Here is an 18,519-nt window from a genome sequence, read left to right on the forward strand (position 1 = left end):
CTGCTAAACGTTGCCACTGCTACGGGGGTGAGATGGTATCTCATTGTGGTTTTGATATTCAGTTTTCTTATTGCCAGTGATTTCGAGCATTTCTTCATATGTCTATTGTCCACCTGAATGTCTTTCTCTGTGAAAAGTCTTTCCATGTCTTTTGTCCATTTTGTAATTGAGTTATCAGGTTTTTTCTTCTGGAGGTCTAGGAATATTCTGTAAACTTTTGTTACAAGAGTCTTGTCTGAGATGCCATTGCCAAATGCTTATTTCCTGTTGGTAGGTTTTCTTTTCACTCTGTTGGAAAAAGTTTTTGATAAGCACAGAAATTTAATTTTTAGAAAGTCCACTCATCGATATTATCCTCTCCACACTGTGCACTTCCAGCTGTGTTTGACAATCTCTTTATACCATAGGCAGGACAACTCCCTATGGACCCTGTAACTAGAGCCCCTTAAATTTGATATAGTAGCACTATTTTTTCCGTAAATATGGCACATACATCATAATGAATAATACAGTGTGTATGAGAATGGATTCTCTAGGGAAGCAAAATCAACAAACCAAAACGAATGAACACATTAATCCAACATCTAAAGAGAAGCCAAGTCTTTGTATTTATTTATTTGCACAGACCAAATAGATTAGTTAAATGGAGATATGATAGAATTCACCATGACTGTATCTTTCAAATCCTTCCCGGTGGCATTAATCTTTGCAATTCTCCAAGAAATACAATATTGCTTTTGGTTTACTGTTTCCATACATTGAAACCATTTAACAGTCATCCAATGGTTTCCACTTGGCCTTTTATAACATACTAGTCCTTACTGCAGGGTGGAATGTTGATCTGCTAAGGGAAGTGAGGTGATGTGATAAGGCCTTTCATCTAAAAACCAATTAGGGCCCTCAAGCCTAGTTTAAATTGTCTTTTAGTCAAACATTCTTCTAAGTGGTATAGCACTGGTCTGTGCATCTGCTGTACAGTGGTAACTCCTGGTTGCTGGACAGTGTTTGGTGGAGCTTCCTGATTAAAACCAGCTTGGAAGCAGGAGTGGCATTCACTTTCAAAATGGCTTGCCTCCAGAAACTCTAAGGACATGGAGAAACAATGAAAGCTATACATGTGTTCAGGTCTTTCTTTCATAGGATCACTATGAGTAGTCTAGGACTCAATGCCACTTAACAATAATAAGTTACTGCACATGTCAGGTATTCACTAGGCATTCTGCCAGTTGTTGCTTATGTCTATTGCAGTTAGGCATTCTGGAACTGAGAAAATGATCATAACTTGAGTTTGAAAACCCACTGAATTAGTTGTGAGATGAACCTGAGCAAGGGCTCTATTAATAGCCTAATTTCTTGCAGCCCTATTCTGACTGTTGGACCACAGCGACATTTAAGATCTCCTGGAATTAGGGTCAATTCAGAAACAATGTCCCATAAGCATTGACAAATGTAATTATTTCCTTTTCTTCAATTAAGTTACTCAAGCTGTAGTAAATTCAATGGCACTTAACCACAATAACAGTAAAATGCAATAGGTTCCTTTGCAGAAGGGCTAAAGAATTATTAACCATATAAATTTTTGGCAATGTACGGAGACCCTTACTCAAAGAGACTCAGGAGCTAATGATAATTTGGTGATGTTGTTTTTGTTCTTGTTTTAGGTGCTGTCAGATCACAACAGATCATAACCTTACTCTCTCCTGTATCAGCATCACCACCTCTGATATACTCAATCCCATTCTTACAGTCACTGTGTCAGCCCACATTTTTAAGGATGTTTGTCTTTCTCTGACCCTCCACCTTTCCCAGCATGATGTCTTTTTCTAAGGTCTGGCCCCTTCTAGCAACATGCTTAGAGTAATCTAGTTTCACCAACCTTGCTTCTAAGGGGCAAGGTTGTCCTTCCCCTTAACCCAGACTAGTTTATTCTTTTGGAAACTCACAGGATATTCAATACCCTATGTCAATATCATAATTCAAAACCAACTCTTTTGCAGTCATCTTTATTCATTGTCCAACTCTTAAATGCACATGAAACAATTGAAATTAATGTTATTCTTGCTCTTTAGCACTTTAAGGAGGTCTATGACAGCAGAGTCTGCCCATAGAATAGTCCCATATGGCAATTTGAGATTTCTATTTATTCATTAGTATTTCCAGCTTGGGGAATGGCAAGCGAATTATTCTTCCCTTTTGATTTCATAACTCCAGATGTAAGCACTCTTCTCTAGAATACTTGCCTTTGTCTTTTTAGTTGCCCTTTTCAATCTTCTGTTCAACTCTTGTACTTCAGCATTTCTTCCCTTTGTTTTGGCTTCCTTAGAGTCTAACACAAGTATCAAAGCTTATCCTAATACCCATTTTGGTCTTTTCTTTCTTTGTAGTGACCTTTCACCTTTCTCATAGATGATATCCTTGATGTCCTTCCATAACTCATCAGGTATTTTGTTATTAGAGTTCAATACATCAAATCTATTCTTGAGATGGTTTCTAAATACAGTTGGAATAGATGCATGTTATAGTTTTACTTTTATGGACTTGTTTTAATTTTCTTCAGTTTCAGTTTGAACCTGCACATGAGTGGTTGATGGTCTGCTCCACAATCTGCCTCCGGCCCTGTTTAGACATCTCATAATGAGTTTCTTCCTCTATTTTTCCCACAGATGTGGTCAAGCTGATTCCTGTGTACTGTATTATGAGAGGTTTATGTGTATAGTCATAGTTTATAATTTTTAGTGACTTAGTAATGAGTTATAATTAATACTTGCTTTCTTAGGATTTCTAAAGAGAAATAACTGTTAATGTTAGTAATACAGTCTTTCCTTTAAAATTAATTTTTTATTCAAAAATTACATCATTCATCACATCTCACATTCAACTGAAGAGTTTCTCCCTCTTTCCTGGTATCATTCACTAATGTTCCATTGACATCTAATATGAAATTTTTAGTCATTTGTCTTACAGAGAGTCATTGGGCCTCTTCATGGAACTAAAATTAATCTGAAGAGTGAGTGAAAAAATATTCTTCACATAAAAGATACTAAGAAGGAAATTATTGTATTTCAAAGATTCTCATTAACTTAGGCTCAAGCTTCTTGAAAGGGAAGTTCTAAAAATCAAAGAGGACTTGAAACAATTAGTGACGAAAATCACAGATTACAACCTTTCATTTTCTTTGAATATACAACCATTTCCAAAGGAATCAATAATCAAGAAATCAAAAGATTTATTGAGGTTTTTGTAAAACTACAAAAGACCTCTTCAAATTGCACAAAAGCTGTCACTTTGATCATTAGGTTGCACGTAGCTCAAGCCATGATCTTCTTCCGTGACCTCAAATACAAAGTTAGATAGTAAATAAAGAATATCAAGGAAGAGTTGATAGCTTTGAATGATTAAGTTGGTAAAGAATACCAAAGGTACTATAGTAAACTCTCTGGCAAAGTGCAGCCAGAATGCTCCTTTGAAGCAAGGATGTGATTTTTGTCTCACACACTTTGGACCCACTACCAGGAGATATTTGTCCTTGGAGAAGGACATCATTCTTAGTAGAGTGAAAAGAAGGAAACTCTCCAATGAGATGGAATGTTAGTGGCTGTAACAACGGGCTCAAACAGACAAAACAATATGAGAATGGCTCAGGACCAGGCTGTGTTTTGTTCTGCACAGAGGGTCAGTATATGTTAGCAGTAACTCAAGAATACCTAACCGCAGCAGGGCTCAAGTCATATCAGGTGCGAGATAGAAAATTAGTGATGATGAGTAGGCAAAAATGAAATAAGAAGTTCAATTGTATGTGTAACTTACTGAAAAGTAGCCTAAATGTGGAGGACCAGAACCTCAGGAAGGTAAGACAAAAAGGATCAATTTTCTGATTTCTTCTATATTTCAGTTCCAATTTGAATAGAAATATATTCAAGTTGAAGGAAAATAACCAATTACTATTTGAAGTTTCTATTCTTAATTTTTAAAAATTTTGCTTTGCTAACTTAGAAAACTGAGGAGGACCTGAAGCGCTTGCTGTAGAAGATCAAGGACTACAACCTCCTTTATGGACTGAAGCTCAACGTCAAGAAACCAAAGATTCTAACCACTGGGCCAATTGGCAGCAACAGTATGGATGGTGAAGAGATTGAAATAGTTAACAGTTTTAGTTTACTTGGCTCTACGGTCAACACTCTTGGTAACAGCAGCCAGGAAATCAAGAGATTAATTGCATTGGGAAAGTCGGCTGTGAGGGACTTCTCAAGAGTACTGAAGTGCAATGATGTCAGACTGGAGACTAAGGTGTGCCTGATCTGGACTATAGTCTTCACAATTACGTGCTATGCACCAGAGAGTTGGACAGTGACTATGGTTGATAGAAAGAGAATTGATGCCTTTGAGCTGTGGTGCTGGAGAAGAGTGTTGAATATACCATGGACTGCTAGGGGAACAAACAAGTTTGTCCTGGAGAGGGTGAAGCCAGAATGCTCCTTGGAGTCAAGGATTCTGAAGCTTCGTCTGACATACTTTGAGCATGTGCAAGGAGGGACTGGTCCTTGGAGAGGGACATCATGTTTGGCAGAGTGGAGGGACGGCGAAGGAGAGGAAGACCTTCGATGAGATGTATCGATTCTGTGACTAGAGAGGTGGGGGAAAGTGCGTTTGAGATGGCTAGGCTGGCACTGGATAGAAGAGTGTATAGAGCTCTTGTACATAGGGTTGCTATGAGTCGCAAGCGACTCGATGGCACGTAACAACAACAACACAACTTAGAAAACTAAGAATTAGCTAGTTGTTGTTAGGTGCCATAGAGTTGAGTATGACTCATAGTGACCCTATGAACAGCAGATATCAATTCTGCCCTATCCTGTGCCATCTTCACACTTCCTGATGCTCTAGAGCCCATTGCAACAGTCATCATGTCAAGCCACCTGCTCGAGGGTCTTTCTCTCTTTTGCTGACCATTCACCCTTCCAAACATCATGTCCTTTTCCAAGGAAGAGTCCCTTCTAGCCACATGCCTAGAGTATGTAAGATGAAGCCTCATCATCTTTGCCTCCAAGGAGTATTCTGGCTGCATCCTCTCCAAGATGTATCTATTTGTTCTTTTGACCGTCCATGGTATGCTCAATGTTCTTCTCCAACACCACAACTCAAAGGCATCAATTCTTCTTTCATCTCTATTCATGGTCCAGCTCTCAGATGGAGAGCAAGTGATCAGGAAAACTATGTCTTAAACAAGATGTAATCTTTAGATTAATAATTTAGAGAAGAATTAACTTAGCAGATATAAATTTATATAATGTCATTCATAAACATACACATCTTAAGTGTTCAACGCACTCTTTAAATGTAAAGTGTTACTTCCTTAATAATCTTACTCCCATTTTCTTAGTAAAAAATGTTTATCATAATACATTGATTTTATATTTTTTTCTGTTACAATAAGGATAAATCTGGGAGATGACAGTAATGAATACTAATTTTCCCTCTATATTCTGTGAAGTTGCTTTGGTGGAGGGACCATTCTGAAAATGCATTTAATAATACATGAGAACTTCCCCCAGTATATAACTGATTATTGAGAAAAATGAATTAAAGTCTTTATTTTAGAAACTAAATACTAATTTTTATAGCACACGCTAAACACAATTGATTTCTGTAGCAAAACCTCAGCATAGTTTCATACCCTAGGTCCTACATCTGCCACTGGGAATAGATTTCACAATCACTTCATTTGGTGAGAAATGCGATTTTCTCACAGAAATTCCCTGTTGTGCTATCTTTTATTCTCTTCAAGAAATGTAATGGCATGCTATTCAACTGTGTAAATTTTTTCAGCATTCCTAACATAAATCTTGAAGGACGCTAGAGATTTAGTGGGGATACCTCTGGGGGAGATCTAGAGGCCTAGTGGTAAGGAGCTGTACTGTCCACCCAAAGGACGATGGTTCGAATTCTCCAGCAGGAGAATGTTGTTCAAGATCCTTCTTTGCAATTTATAGCTGTGAAGGGTCAGTTATCACTTGGTTCTGAACTGATTCCCATAACAACAACAACAGAGATTTAGAGTAGTGAAAATCACCGACAAGATCTCAATGTTTAAAGATCTAACTATGTCAATGATAGCTGAAAAATGATGTTACCATTAGCTTGGTTTTTAGAGTATCTTTATATTGTGATGGTTTTTGTTTACCATCCAGTTGGAACTGACATATAGCTGACCCTCCAGTGAGTTTTCAGAGGCAGCTAATATCGCAGAAGACTGCCCATCTTTCTCCTGTGCAGCAGCTGGTGGATTTTAACCACATGCCTCTGGATTGATAGTGTAATTCCTTAGCATTAAGACACCAGACCTCCCTAAATTACGCTCAAATTTTAGATTTTCTAAGACAATTTTCCAAAACCCATGCCTAATGCCATCAATTCCATTTTGACTCACAGTGTCTGACCTTCCTTCTGTGTCCAAGGCTGTAAATCTTTACAAGAGGCTAGTCATCTTTCTCTCATGGAGCAATTGGTGAATTTGAACTGCCAACTTTTCAGCTACTAGGCCAACACATGCTCTGAAAGCTGTTTGGATTCACCAACCACTCTGTAGGAGAAAGACTTACAGTATCAGAAGCCCTATGGAGTCACACCTTGAGTGGATACCCATACACAGGCAGTGGGTTGGCTTTTTAGTTTAAGGCAATTGAGTCTGTGTGGTTCCTTCAAAGTCAAAAGAAATAATCTCAGATTTTCTCTCATTTTTCTCTGCTTTTTCACAATCCATATCAAACTAAATACCACTGTGACTCAAGACTTAAATTTAGTATCAGTTCATTTTACTTGGACATCAGTGAAATTTTTTCAGTATTACTGAACACAATTTTTAAGATCACAGAGTAAAGGAATACTTGACCTATCTATGAATCATATTGGTTTAGGCCAATTTTTCTGTCTTTAATCTCAAATTAGGTCAAGATGGTACAATAGTCGTGTGTGCATGTGTGTGTACACAAGTACGTGTACACATGTATGTATGTCTGTGAGTTTCATAATGCAAATGGGTATAATTATGCATGTGCTTGATTAAGAATATTGCACAAAAATCTGTAGTTATTGAATCAATTCTGACTCACTGCAATGCAATAGGACAGAACAGAACTTCTCTATAGGGTTTCCAAGGCGATAAAGCTTTTGAAAACCAGACTGCTACATCATTCTCCCACTGAGTGGCTGGTAGGTTCAAACCTTGAACCTTTTAATTAGCAGCCAAACACTTTAACCTCTGTGGCAGCAGAGGACCTAGGAATGCATTGTATGAACATGTATGAAATAGAGTTGCTCATGAAGACGAAAGAGTGATTGCATTTAGGTGCAACCGAAGATCATAAGCAATTTACTAGTGTCAAAGAGCTAGACTAAACCTCTGGGTGGAGAATTACACAAAGAGGCTTATTTGAGGATATTGAAACTGCAATTGGGCAGCAATTTGCAAAATTGCAAGTTTCTCCTAAGTACAGAAAATGAGTAGTGCTTTATGTAAGAGGAGTTTAAGCAAGCAGTAACCATTAGTCATGCATTAGGAATTATAAGTCATACATCAATTAATCTATAGACGTCCTGTTCTAACTAGCCTGTTCTGACAGCATTCTGCAAATTGTTTTACTTGTCTTTCAAAGATGACAGCTTGAGGAGAAAAGTTCTTCCTGAGAGTAGCTGCAGCTTTGGCTGCCTTCTCTCCGTCCTCTCTGGTTCTGTTCAGATTAATCCTCACTATGAGCTTGGCTAGAATGGGCTCTAATATTTTGGTAGTTTGTAAAGAGTTGTGCTACCAACTAAGAGGTGCTGCATCTTTGGCGATTCAAAGCCACCAGCACCTCCAGATGAGAAGGATGGACTATATCCTCCTGTTCAATTTATGGCCTCCAAAAAAACCCACTGGAGGATCTGCATCTAAAAAGCATGTTGCCATTGGCATGTGCATTTGAGTTGGAACTGATTCACAGTTGACTCTACAGTAGGTTTCCAGAGGTTGTAAATCATACTGGATATTTATTCTCATTCCCCACTCCAAAGGTGACCCAGCACAATGTGGAAATTATCAAACAATAGTATTAATGTCACATGGAAGCAAAATCTTGCTGAAGATTATTCAGAAATGGCTAGAGTATTACATCAGCAGGTAAATGCCAGAAATTCAAGAAGGATTTAAAAGAGGCCATGGCACCACGGGTATAATTGTTGATGTCATATGGACCTTAGCAGAAAAATGAGAAGAATGGGAATACCAGAACACTTACTTGTGCTCATGCAAAATAAACACTTAAACCAAGAAGTTGCCATGCAAACAGAACAAGGGAACACTGCATGGTTTAATATCAAGAAGGGTGTGCGCCAAGACTGTATCCTTTCTTCATACCTAGTCAATGTATATGCTGACCAAATCTTCTGAAAACCAATGTTTATGGAGAATAATGTAGCATCAGGATAGGAGGAAAACTTATCAACAACCTTTGTTAAGCTGATGACACAAACTTGCTTGCTGAGAGTGAGTAGGACTTGAAACCCTTTTTGCAGAAGATCAGACTATAAACTTCAATATAGATTTACATTTCAACATCAATAAAACAAAAGTCCTTACCACTGGGACAGTGGGCAACACTATGTTAGATGGAGAAGAAATTGAAGTTGTCAGCACGTTCATTTTCCTTGGATCCACAATCCTTGGTACCAGCTGTCAATAAATCAAAGGATGAGTTACATTGGTAAAATCTACTGTCAGAAGCCTCCCCAAAGTACTGAGGAGCAATGATGCCTCTTAAAGACCAAAGTGCAACTGATCTAAGCCACGGTCTTCTCAATTGCTTGCTAATGTATCTTAACTTTGGACAATGATCAAGGACAACAGAAGAAAAATTGATGCCTTTGAGCTGTGATGCTGGAGAAGAATACTAAATATCCCACAAATGGCCAAGAGAATAAACATATCTGTCTTGGAGAAAATGCACTTCTTGGAAGAAAGGATGGAGAAACTTTGTCTAATGTACTCTGAGCATGTTGTAAGGAGGAATCAATTCTTGGAGAAGATATTCTTGGAAAGATGGAGGGTCAATATAGGAGAGGAAGATGGATTGACACAGTGACAGTAACATTCAAGTGTCAGAAATAGTAAGGATGGCACAGGATGGAACAGATTTTTAGATCCATTGTTCATAGGGTCACTCCGAGTTGAAGTTGGCTCAACAGCACAACAAACTGCACTGGAGGATTGTTCATTTTTGCTCATGGTGAATTTTAACTGTGTGCCTTTGTGTTGGCAGCATAAGTCCTTACACACTAGGTCACGAGAGCAAAGAACATGGTTGTGTGGGGTTTTTTATCTGCCATCAAATGTGATCCAAATTCATGGCCATTTTAAGCACAATGTACCAAACACTGCTCATTTCTACACCTTGCTATATTCGGATGTAGATCAAACCATTGTGATGTTTAGGAGTTTTGCCACTTGGTTTTCGGTACATTGTCGGGCCTTTATTCCTATTCTATATTTGTGTGTAAGCTACACTGAGGACTGTTCAGCATCCTAATGGCACCTATACCTTCGCTGACGTGAGGGCTGTGTGGGAAATCCATTGTTCAGGACTTCAACATAGAAAAAAAGACTTCTACTACTGAACCACCACTGCCTCTACAAAAGGCAATTATTGTTGTGTACCCTTGAGTCCATTTCAACTCATAGTGACCAGAAAGGGAAGGGTAGAAGGGACTCACAGGGATTCCAAGGTTGCTGTGACCTTTGAAGGAGATAGATCACATATCTTTCTCCTGGGAATAGCTGGTAGATTCAACTCCAGAATCTTGTTTTCTTTTGTTATTGGGTTTGAAAAAAAATACAGCTTTTATTTTATACTAGTTTACTTACAAACATTGTTTTTCACACCGAATCTTTCCCATTTCCTCTACCCACCCCTCCCTCTACACATTGAATTGTTCAACTGTATGATTACGCCCCTGTTCATCCTGACCCCTCTGATCCTACCCTCTGTCCCTTGGATCCTCATATACATTTTACAAATTATTTTTCTATTTCTACAATAATGGTCTTATATAGTGTTTGTCCTTATGAGACTGAGTTAGTTCACTCAGCATAATGTTTTCCAGTTTCTCCCAAGTTAGGTAGTGATTTTCAAAATCACTGCTCCTTCATACTGCATAGTATTCCATTGTGTATAATGTATCAATTCATTCAATGTAGTTGAATAGTTGGGCCGTGTCCATGTTCTTGCGATGATGACTAATGCTACTATGAGCAGTGATGTACAGATTTCCTTTATCTACCATGGGTAAGCATTATTGCATTTGACATATCACAGTGTTTAGCATCACAGCAACCACGAGTTACCTCTGTACAGCAAAGTGATAGACCAGTGCTCTACAACTTAGAAGAATGTTTGACCAAAACCAATTTGAACCAGACCCAAGGGCCACAGATTAAAATCACCCACCTTTGGCTTGGTAGTGTAACTTTATATCTACTAGGCGAACAGAGCTCTCTCTTATGATTCACAGCAATTCTATGAACAACAGATCTTATCCTTGCCCTACATATCCTATACTATCCCCACAATCCGAGACACACTCAAGCCTCTTGCTACAGTCACTGTATTAATCCATTGTGTTGAGGATCTTGTCTTCTCTGACCTATCACTTCTCTTAGCATGATGTCATTTCTCAAGAACTGGAACCTTAAACAGTTGTTTGTTGTTGTAAGTCATAGATAACTTCTAGTGACTCTATGAGTGAAAAAACCTGAACATTTGTATAACTTTCATCATTTTTCTAAGTTCATAGAGTTTCTGGAGGCCAAAAACCTCTTTTATACATCCCAAATATTAGACACACATTGCATTATGTATTGTTTTATAACTATACCTTGTTGCTTAATAATTTTTAGTCTATTATTAATTCTGCTATATGAGTTTTCATTTAACTTGATTTATTTTTTATATCTAGAAACTCCTTTGTACAGATGTTTAATCTTTCTATATTTGATTACTTTTTATCATGATTGCATTGTCTCAAGATCATATTTTTAAAAATAATTCTATGTATAATTTATTATATACATCTTATATGTTAATTCCCAAATTTGTGTCCTTATACCCATCAAAGAGTAAGATTGATACTTATTTGTCTTTTCAAAAAGTCTTTATACTGACTTAATAGTTCCTAACTATAAATTTGAGAACCCTAATTAGTAGAGGTTTTTATGGAGACAGTATTTGTATTTGTTCCAACTTCTATAGAATGAGGAAACAAATTAATTCTTATTCTTTTTTTATAATTTTTAATTTTTTTTTATTTCAATGAACATCTACAGAGATTTTGGAATTCCATTCATTCATTGTTGCACTTTTCTCTCTGCCTATCGCACCCCCACCCCCAGTTCACTCCTCTCCTTGAAAAGCAAAAGAAAAACTCCTTCATTGGTACACAATACCCCTGCCCCCGCACACTCCCCAACTCCAACCCCACCCCAAATATAATTCTTATTCTTAAAATCTTCTGGATATGTATCTAGTAAGAATTGAAATAACAGACCCATTGAGTACAAGCAAAATCTTGAAAGAGATCCTTTTCATCTACTCTTGGAGCTACAGTAAGGAGCCCAGTAGGGTAGTTGGTAAGGCCTGAGTTGATGAAGTACAAAGGAACCAACTATTAGTGAAATGGAGGAAGAGGGTCCACAATACCTTGCGTTGTCTTACAGAACTGCCTTTTGAAATCTTAGATTCATCTTCCCTTCTCCCTGTATTTTCTTCTTCCCTATCAAAGGCAATCAACAACAACAATGCTCTAGTACAATTTTAGGAGTTTCTTCTGTTATCCATTTAATTTTTCTTTTTTTTTCTTCCTCTTTCTTTGTAATGGCCTTTTGCTCTCTTCATGGGTATTACCTTTAATGTCATCTTATAACTCATCTGATCTTCAATCATTAGTGTTCAATGCCTCAAACCTCTTCTGGAGATGATTTTTCAACTCAGGTGGGGTATACTCACAGCTTTATTTTTATCCTTGTGGATTTGTTTTCATTTTCTGCATCTTCAGTTTGAATATATACATGAGTAATTGATGATCTATTCCACAATCCATACCTGGCCAGGCTTTGACTGATGATATCACGTAACTATCCTTAAGTATAGAGTAGAATCCTTCTATAGGGTTTCCAAGACCGTGATCCTTGCCGATCAGATTTCATTGTTGTTCTCCTGGAGAGCAGCTTGCAGTTTTATATCATGGACCTTATGCTTAGCAATTTAGAGCGTAACTTCTCCACCACCAAGATCCCTTACTGATTTTTGGTATAATATGTAAACTCTCAGACAGCTAACCATAAGTCGGTGGTTCAATTCACCAAGCATTTTAAAGGAAGCTTTAGAGACAGTCTCTTCCTGTAAAAACTTAGAATCTTAGAAACCAAGTGGAGAGTCACTGTAGATTGGAATCCATGTGACAGGAGTGGAACTAAAGAAGCAAATACCATGCAAACTATGCTGGTCAGAGTAGCAACAGAAAAATAGAGAGTAAACATATAAATGTGGCTCTGGTGGCCTAGTGGCAGGAAGCCGCCCTGCAATCCTGAAGGCACGTGGCTCAAGGCCATCAGCTGCCCTGTGGGAGAAGGCTGCACTAGCTCCTGCCACGTGATTAACTCCCTCTGAAAACCCACCATGAGGGTCACCTACGGGTCAGTTCTGACTCTACAGTACACAACAACAACAACAAACATATAAATGCAATGATGCGATGGATTGGCAAACGTGAAAACTGAATGAATGTTGCAAGTTAGAATAGAGGTTAAAAAATGAAAATAAGATAATGGTATGCTGAGATTTTGTGCCTGTCTGTCTGGGAGATGACCTTCTAGTTATAATTATACTCTGTGCATAGACGTGAAGAATTTAATTCTTCTTCCTTTATTACCTCACATGTTAAACCCACTTCAACTTTACTAACATTTTAGTGGAGGTATTAGTGGTGTAGGGAAAACACTTTTATTCTCTATACAGGAGACACCAGTTGGGTTTCTGGCCAAATGCACGTCAAACTCAGACATTTGTCAGTGCTGGGTAACATTTTGCTATGATGATAAATAAGTTTCAGTGGAACTTCCAGACTAATTTGGAGTAGCAAAAAAAGTGTCACAATTTATATTCCAGAATTAGCCAGTGAAAACAGAACAGTGTCACCAACTGACCACAGTCATGGCGATAGCACAAGGTTGTTGTTGTTGTTGTTATTGTGTAACATTCAACTGTAACTGATTCATGGCTGATCCTTCAGTAGGTTTTCAGAGGTAGTAAATAGTATGGGAAGACACACCCATCTTTCTCCCTCTGAGCAGCTGATGTACTCAAACCGCGTGCCTTTGAGATTGCAGTGGGGGTTCAGAGTGCTGGCCACTGGAGCTCTCTGGGAAGGATTTTATTCTATTGTTGCACAGACTTGCCCTGAGTTGCAGCAGACTCTTGGACAACAAATAACCTAAAAAATAACATTCTATTGTTTGATACTGTGATCTAAACCAACCAAGGCAGTTTCATATAGAGTTTCAATCAGAGTTAGGCAACAGATAACAAGCAGAAAGTTTTCTGCAAAATTTACAAAGAAAGAGGTGTTAAGGCTGGGAAAGCTCAATTTACTATAAATATGCCCTCTCATCTCTTCGCTTCATGCTTAAGACATACAGACCATTTTCTGAGTATATTCTTGAACTGAAAAGGGGGAATGTTACCTGTGCTCTTCTCCCAGCTCCTAAAATACTAGTGAAGATACACAGGTATACAAGGTTTGCTTTATCAGGTACTCCTTCTCAATTCATTTTTTATTTCCTTTTAACAAACCAAAAATTTTTCCCCTTTAAAAACCTAGTGTGAATGATTTTCCTTTATATCTGACATTTAATCTAAAAAGGCTTAAAAATGTGTGATTCAAGCAGGAGTATCTCTAAGATTCAGAATCTAAACAAGTGTCTGAGGAAAGAAAAACATTAACACAAATGGCAGGTCAAATTGGGTCTGTAGTTGAACATTTCCTATTAAGAGTATCATTTTGAGTGATAAAAATCAAAGCTCATTCATATAATAATAGAACTTCATTAAAAATCTAAGGCTGGAAAGTGAAATCAGAAGTCTAGAGATTAGAGTAAATTCTGTCCACTCTACCCCAAACAACACAATTAAGAGCACTATGGAAGTTGTGATGGCAATTTTAATAATTTATGTGGGTGGTTAGTTGGGGTTTGGGTGTTTTCTGGTTTTTTTTCTCCCATGAAGGCTCAAAGGTCTTGCTCTCAACATACTGCAGAGACATGAACTGTTTGTTTAATAGCAAGGGTCCAGTGTGTTGCTCAGTGAGTGCACCTGCTGGAGGAAAGAAATCAATCTCTCAGACTGATAGGATTTTTATGGCATACGCAGTTTTCAGTTGTCCTGCAGTAATTTATTGCTCTATTGCTTGTTTGCATGATAGTTTCCTCATTTCCTTGTGTCAAGCTCCTGACAAGAAGATTTACAAGCACCTCTGTGCATGTAAGCTGACAAACTTCCTTACTGCTTATGGTTTGAACCCAGAAGAGATTAGGATAATAATAATTTTTAAAAATCAGAGCTGTGTTCATTCAGCTAGTTTGTCACAGTTTAAATATTAATCACAATACAGTTTTTCAAATGCTGTCATCAAAAGTCGATAAAGCTTTATTACAAAGAGTAAAATGAACTTAAAATCAATAAGAAAGTATAAAAACAAACCCCAATAGAAAGATGTATAACACACATGAACAAGCATTTCACAAATGTGGAGACATATGAGTAAAGTGTTAATTTAATGTGCCTCTCTTATTTTAAAAAAATAAGACATCAAACAGTTATAACCATGATTCCATATATTTCAATAGACTATAAATTGAAAAAAATCATGTTTGAAAATAAATAGCACCATCTTATGAAAATAAGTATTCTCATGTTCTTTTACCCTGTGACAGTTTATAAACCTGTATCTAAATATTTGTCTCTTTATTCTATGGATAAGTATGTGTTCACAAACATCCTTTTTATTGTAAAAAACAATTAGAAATAATGTAAATTCATAAATTTTATTATCATAATAAAACACTAAAGTCCAGAGCAATGAATTACAATTACAAAGAAACATGGATGAATCTTGCAGCAAAGAATAATTCCCAGAAGACTTGACTATTAATATGCTAAAATAATATCAACAATAATAACATTTTAGTCTGTCCATATACGTGGGGTATAGTGGAGGAATATGTCCCATACATGTGGGCAAACAAAAAATAATTCATTATTATTGTTGATGTTATTTTAACATATTAACAGACAAATTATATGGGATACAGGTATTTTTAAAAGATGTAGGCAACATCCTAACAAATAGAGAAAAGATTGAAGTTCTCAAGGTTTCATTAAACTTGTATTCACACTCAATGCCTATTGAAGCAACAATCAAGAAATCAAATGACAGATTGTTAGGCAAAACTTCGACCAAAACTCCCTTAAAGTATTAAAAAGCAAAGATGTCACTTGGAGAATGAAAATGTACCTGACCCAAGCCATGGCCATTTCCATCACTGCACATATATGTGAAAGTTGCACAATAAATAAAAAACCCTGAAGATTAACTGATGCCTTTGAATTGTGGTGTGGGGGAAGAATACTGCATATACCACGGATTGTTTCAAAAGAACAAACAAAAGTGACATTGTAGAAGCCACAATGCTCCTTAGAAACAAAGATGTTGAGGTTTCAACTCACAAATTTGGGGCATGTTATAAAGAGGGGCCAGTCCCTGGGAAAGAATATCAAGTGTGATCACGTAGAGAGTCAGTTAAAAAAAAAAAGAAGAGGTTCAGTAACTATGATGGATTAATAGGATGGCTGTCCCAATGGACTTGAGCACAAAGTGGATGTGAAGATGAAACGGAATCAGACAGTGTTTCATTCTCTCGTACGTTGGGTCTCTAAGCATTGAAGCAAACTCAATGACACCTAACAAAAAGAACAGGAAAGTAAAGGGGGGAAAATAATAACAGATAAATAACTAGTTTTATGTAAATTGCCTTCTAGTTATTAAACTGAGTGATAGGCTTATGGTTGCTCACTATAATGTTATCATTTTTAGTGACACTAATATTTTTGTTATATCTATTTGAATGTATCTAGCATATTAAAAATTGATAAAGCAAAAGCAGAAATACTCCATTTCTAGTAAAAACTAGGATTTTCTTTTTTTTACATGGTGAATGATAAAGAGGTGAGCTATGTGATTTTCCACAAAGATATTTTACATTTCCTTATGATTTTCAATGAAGTAAATGGAAAAATCAAATAAGATTTGGGTTAGAAACACTCATCTCTGGGATTTAAAAGACAACTGTCCAGCCAAATGACTGGAAGATAGTCACATTTTTGCTGACTCTAAAAAAAGTGATCTAACAAAATGTGGAATTTATATAATAATGTCATTGATGCCACACACCAGTAAAATCTTGAAGATTATTTAAAAAATATTTGCAGCAATATATCAACTGGGAATTGTAAAAAATTCCAGTGAGTTCAGAAGAGTGTGGGGGATGAGAGGTATTTTTGCCAAATTCAAATTGTTGTTAGATGAAAGCCTAGAAAACCAGGAAGACATCTACCTGGATTTTATTAACTATCCAAGAGCACTCAACTGCCTTAACACATTATAGGTAATATTGTGAAGAATGGGAATTGGAGACAACTTAACTATACTCATGCCAAACTTGTTCATAGACCTCAAAGAAGCTGTTTGAACACCAAATTCCAAGGAAGCTAAGGGATATTGCATGGTTTAAAATCTGGAAAAGTTTGTATTGGGGTTGTACCCTTTCATCACATTTATTTAATCTGAAAACTTGACAAAGAATTTAAGAAGCTGGGTATGAAAAAGAATGTGACATAGGGATGGGAGAAAGATTAAGTTATGATCTACCATGGACAGATAACAAACCCCTCCTTTGCAGAAGGTGAAGACAGCTTTAAGCACTTACTGATGAAGAGCAGAGATTTTCCCTTTCATCATGGATTATACCATAACATAAATAAAAAGATATCTTCATACCTGGGGCATAAAATGATATTGTGATATAAAAGAAAAGATGGAAGATTTCACTGTATTTTGATCTGTGGTCAATGTCCTTGGTCAAGAAATCAAACAACATATTTGTCTTAGGCAAATCTGTTGCAAAAACCCTCTTTCAAAGTTACCAAAACCAAAGGTATCACTTGGAGTGCTACGGTGTATCGTCCCCCAGCCATGGCATTCTCAATGGCTTCTTAAGCATGAGAAGGCTGGACAATGAACAAGTAAGACCAAAGTAAAACTGATGCTTTTGAATAACGGTATTAGTAAAGAAAGCTGAATGAATATACCATGGACTCTCAAAATAACGAACAAATCTGTCTTGAAAGATATAACGCTCCTTAGAAAGGAAGGTGGTAAGATTTTGTCTCATGTGCTTTGAACATGTTATCCAGGAAGAAGTAGACCTTGCTGAAGAACATCATATTTGAAAAGTAGAGGGTCCGTAAAAAAGAGGAAGACCCTCTCAGAGATGGATTGACTGGATCTGCAGCAATGAATTCAAAACCAACAGCCACTGCTGGGTGGTGTAAGACTGGGCAATCAATGTTATTCTGTTGTCCACAGGGTCAAAAATAGTCTTTACTAACATGATATCATCTAACAAAATAACAAAACTCATCCCATTAATTTTAAGATGTTATTGATTGCCTTTAATTCGAGCATGACTTATAGCGACTCTATGACCAAAAGGCCTGAAGCCCCTCTACAACTATCAACATTTATCAAAATTCATAGAGTTTCTGGAGGCATGTTGTTTAGAAAGTGGATATTGACAAATAAGTAGCTTAATTTTGGTCACAGCAAATGTTCATTATATTTCCTTTTAATAGACAAAAATCTCTGTTGGTATAGTGTGGAGGGAGTTGGATGCTAATGCAAAGGCCTCTTACATTCATTTTGGCCTGTGCCTTTCCAGAAGACCAAATCCACCAAAGATTCTGGGGAAAAGATAGGGAAACTCCTCCTTTGCATTTTTTAGCCTTGAAAACCTGCTTTCGTCAGTTCAACTTTTTCCAAGCCAGATTTGTTTGTTGTGCTGGCAATCCACCGTATATAATACCATGGATTCACTAATACCATCATTCAAAGGCATCAAAGCTAGCGTGGTCTTACTTATTCATTGTTCAGTTTTCTCATGCTTAAGAAGCAACTGAGACTATCATGGTTTCGGCCAGAGGCACCTTAGTTCTAAAAGTGATATCTTTGTTGTTTAATTCTTTGCAGTTTAAATATTTATTCCCTTGAAATATCTGTTTGAAAAAAACATAAAATGTGACTTTACACACGGACCTCACATGATGAACTACACAGCAGACAGACTGACTACATCTGTGGAAATAATCATTAGAGAAGCTC

Source organism: Elephantulus edwardii, unplaced genomic scaffold (assembly GCF_000299155.1).
Source record: "Elephantulus edwardii isolate Elephantulus edwardi_28Jun2011 unplaced genomic scaffold, EleEdw1.0 scaffold00004, whole genome shotgun sequence".
Lineage (NCBI taxonomy): Eukaryota > Metazoa > Chordata > Mammalia > Macroscelidea > Macroscelididae > Elephantulus > Elephantulus edwardii.